Source organism: Sorex fumeus, unplaced genomic scaffold (assembly GCF_029834395.1).
Source record: "Sorex fumeus unplaced genomic scaffold, SorFum_2.1 ptg000081l, whole genome shotgun sequence".
In the NCBI taxonomy this organism is placed as follows: domain Eukaryota; kingdom Metazoa; phylum Chordata; class Mammalia; order Eulipotyphla; family Soricidae; genus Sorex; species Sorex fumeus.
The window spans coordinates 2,649,815-2,654,381 of record NW_026606138.1 but is presented as its reverse complement, the minus strand read 5'-3'; the positions used below and the strand labels follow the sequence as shown (position 1 = coordinate 2,654,381).

The window sequence follows — 4,567 nt, the reverse complement described above, 5'->3', positions numbered from 1 at the left end:
TTATTTTTCCCCCAAATTGAATACATATTTCCTGCTCACCCCTTCCCGGGACTAACAAATCTATAGAAGCAGAAGTTTCCCACCCAGAGCCTCCCAGATAAAAAGCCACCCCTAGGATGCTAAATGGGCCTCTCACTTCTGAGGTCTCAGCCCTGCTATTGTACTTTCTGGCAATGAACTGAATTTTCTCTGCTCAAATCAACTCACTCCTGGTAAATTCTTTTTTTGAATTTTTTTAAAATTTTTTTTTGTTTTATTCTTGATTAAATTTTATTTAGTCACCATGGATTCCAACGTTATTCATGATTGGGCTTTGGGTAAAAAATGTTCCAACTTCAATCCTTTCCCCAGTATCCACTTCCCTCCACCAGTCCCGCCATTTCCCTCATGCCCACCAGCCTTCCCCTATGACAGACACCTTTTATTTTTAAATTTCTGGCACTGTGGCTTATAGTACTGTTACTGGTAGGGTCTCATGCCTTACACTTTACCCCCTATCCGCACCCCTCCTCCTCCATCATGGCTGTAGTAGCCTCTTCCCAGTCCTAATCCTGACCTATCTCAACTCCCAGACCCAGCAAGACCTGAGTTTGAGCACTTCCTCTGTACATTTTAATTACTACATTTTAAGTGAGATGCTAAGATTAATTGGAAAAAAAATTTTTAATACGTTTTACTGGAACAAATGACAGCTGAAATAAAATATTTGAAGTATTTGAGTACTTGAAATCTGGCAATTGTTCTCTTAAGTAGCATTCATGGCAGATCAAATAGTAAAACAGTTAAGGTTATTTGTTAGCAGATATCAAATGTATTTGAATGTATTCAAATCGTAGTTCTCCTACTACATGAATGACTTTTATTGCGGTATTACATTTTTCTCTATCTTCTTGTATAGAGGCTAATACTACCAGCCTCATAGGAGTGGAAATATTAACAACCCAGTGTATATACAGCTATCATCATAGCTCCTAAAAGAGTAAATATATAAAATATGATCACTGGACCTGAGCAATAGTACAGCTGGTAGGGCATTTGCCTTGCATGCAAACAACCAAAGTTCTATCCCTAGTATCCCATACGTCCCCTGAACACTGTAAAGAGTAATTCTTGAGGGCAAAACCAGGAGCAGCCCCTGAGCATCACCATGAAAAGAGAAAAATGAATAAATAAAATATCTTCACCTTTTCTGACAACACAGTTGCATGACCCAGCCAGGACTTGTCATTTTACAGATGAAGAAAGAGATCAGAACTGTGACCCTAGGGTCAAAGTTGAGGAGCTGTGATGGAAACTTGGATTTTATTTAATAACACTTGAAAGGTGGCCATCAAATGAGCTGACTTATGTTTTTTAAGAACAAGAACCTACTGGGGCAATTCTAGGAGAGGGTAGAGTTATCCTAAGTAAAATTCATCCATCAGATTTCTTGGATGCCAAAGGAAGTACATCTATGTTGATTGAGACACTAAATCCAAATAATAGCTAGCTTCTTAATGCATTTTGTTTTGTTTTTACTTAATAAAGTTTTTGTTTTTCAAAATGTACTGTTAGGATCTGCTCATGCCTCTTACCCTGCAGCTGGAGCTCTCTGGTGTTTCTGATGTAAATTACTTCAGCTCTGTGCTTTGAAACCAGCTTTAAGAGTCCCATTGCTCAGGAGCTCCTGAAGGGCTGCCCTAGCCAAGGACGCCTGAATCTTCAGTCTCTCTGTCACAACAGCAGGGGTTATAAGCATATAGTTGGGGACTTTCTTGCTTAGCTTGTCAGAGGTGACGAGGTTACTAAGCTTGTCCTGAACTTTGCCTTTAGACCGCTTCTTTTTCATCTTGCCCCCAGATTTGTTCACTAGATCTTTGTCCTTTTTGGCTGACTTTACAGCATCTTTTTTTTTTTGAAAGGGGGTTTGATTGCATTTTATTTTTTTTTATTAGTGAAACACCATGAGGTACAGTTATAGACTTATAAATTTTTGTGCTAAGGTTTCAGTTATACAATGTTCAAGTACCCATCCCTCCACCAGTGCCCATCCTCCACCACCACGGGTCCCAGCATCCCCTCACCCCCCATCCCCCCCGTCCCACCCTGCCTCTGTGGCAGGGCATTCCCCCTTGTTCTCTCTCTCTTCTTTTGGGTACTGTGTTTTGCAAGAGAGGCATTGAGTGGCAATCATGTTTTTTGTCTTTGGGAAGCATTGTGAATCTGCACTCAGGAATTACTCCTGGCGGTGCTTGGTGGACCATATGGGATGCTGGGAATCGAACCCAGGTCAGCCGCGTGCAAGGCAAATGCCCTACCCACTGTACTATTACTCCAGCCCCGGCATTGTGAATCTGGGAGGGCAGCAGCCACCTCTACAAGATGTCAGACAAAAAAGCTAGCTTCTTAATTCTTGGAAAGGGAGAAAGAGAGAGAGTGTTGGACCACACCTAGTAGTGCTTGAGGTGTACTGGCTCTGTGTTCAGAGATCACTCCTAATAGCACTCAGGGAATCCTGTGTGGTGCAAGGGAAAGAAAGAAAGAGAGAAGAAAGAAAGAAAGAAAGAAAGAAAGAAAGAAAGAAAGAAAGAAAGAAAGAGGGGGAGGGATATTATCCTGGTGGTGGAAAATGGGCACTGGTGGAGGGATGGGTATTTGATCATGGTATGACCGAAATCCAAGCACAAAAATTTGTAAATCTACAACTGTACCTCATGGTGTTTCACTAATAAAAAAAAAAAGAAAGAGAGAGAGAGAGAGAGAGAGAGAGAGAGGAAGGAAAGAAGGAAGGAAGGAAGGAAGGGAGGGAGGGAGGGAGGGAGGGAGGGAGGGAGGGAGGAGAGTGGGTCTATATATATATATATAGATATGCATATATATATATATCCTGACACAGGATATATATATACATATATACAAGTGAATTTCCTAAATTATGAGAACTATGAAAGGCTTGTTTGTTGTGTTTATGAAATGACTTTGGGGAGTTCCTAGGTCATCTAATTACCATGCAATTGGAGATTTGGAATGTTCTGTGCCTTCTCTAACTCCAATTCCACCTCTTGGGAGCTGAGAGGGACTAGAGAGTGGGCTCTGTCACCAATGTCCTATGGTTACTTGTCCCTAAGTAATGAAAATCCCATAAAGTAAGCAAAAGAAGATGATCAGAGAGCTTCTGTGTGGGTGAGAACATCAAAGCTTGGGAGAATAGCTTGTCTGCAGAGGGCACAGAGCTCCCCATACCCTGATCTGCTGCATCTCTCCCACCTAGCCGTTCCTGAGTTATATCCTGTTATGGTAAGCTGATAACCTAAACAGAAAAACATTTCTCTAAGATGTGTGAGCTGCCCTGAATAATTAACAGAATCCAAAATGTAAGGGAGACAGATCTTTGGGACCTCCCAAATAGAGTTGGATTGAAGTACAGGAAACAACCTGGGACCTGCACTTGATACCTGAATCCAGAGGCAGTACCCTTGAAACAGCACTTAACTTGCCCGCAGTAGACCCAGGTTCAATTTCTGGCACTGCAGGTGGTTCCACCCTGAGTGCAGAGCCAGGAGTAACACCTGAGTATTTCTTGATGTGGCTCCCAAACCCATCTTTGTGGTTACAAAGATGTAACATATTCCAGAATTATTTAAGGAATTTTAGAGAGCTCAAAAATTACCATGGGAAGAAAGGAGATTTTAAATCAACATCCTAAAACTAGAGCACAAAGCTATGAGTAATGGGTATTCAACTAGTTCAGTGATGATGATGGAGGAGAGAGTGGAACTTCCCTGAAGATCTGGTTAACCCCTCAATTTCTCCAGCACATCACTGATTCTGATGTGTTCTTAGACTACCACTAAAACGGTATGAACTCTAGTAGTTAGGCAAGAAAAAATAGCAAGGGCATACAGATAGGAAAGTAAGCAGTCAAGCTATCACTATTTGCAGACAATATGATACTATACTTAGAAAACCCTAAAGATTCTACAGAAAAGCTCCTAGAAACAGTATATTTGTATAGTAAAGTGGAAGGCTACAAAATCAATACCAAAATGATGGCTTTCCTATATACAAACAATGAAAGAGAAGAAAGAGATATTAAATAAACAATCTCATTCACAACAGTACCTCATAAAACCAAGTACTTCAGAATCAGCTTAACTAAAGAGGTGAAGGACCTATATAAAGAAAATTACAAAACACTACTCCAAGAAATAAAAGAGGGCACTAGGAAATGGAGACACATCTCCTGCTCATGGATAGGGAGGATTAGCATGATCAAAATGGCAATACTCCCCCAAAGCATTATACAGATTTAATGCAGTCCCTATTAGGATACCCATGACATTTTTCAAAGAAATGGATAAAACACTCCTGAAATTCATATGAAGTAATAAAAGCTATTCAGGAATAGCTAAATCAATCCCTGGGGAAAAGAAGATGAGTGGCATAACCTTCCCCAACTTCAAACTGTACTATAAAATAGTAGTAATTAAAACAGCATGATATTGAACTAGAAACAGACCCGCAGACCAATAGAACAGAGTTGAATATTTTGTCACAGACTCTCAAATATATAATCACTTAATCTTTG

At 40.4% G+C, this 4,567-nt stretch overlaps 1 pseudogene; it reads right to left on the bottom strand.

Moving 5' to 3' along the window:
- Positions 1 to 1,561: 1,561 nt before the first annotated feature.
- LOC130038858 (40S ribosomal protein S25-like) lies at positions 1,562 to 1,894 on the bottom strand (annotated as a pseudogene).
- Between the last annotated feature and the right edge of the window lie 2,673 nt (positions 1,895 to 4,567).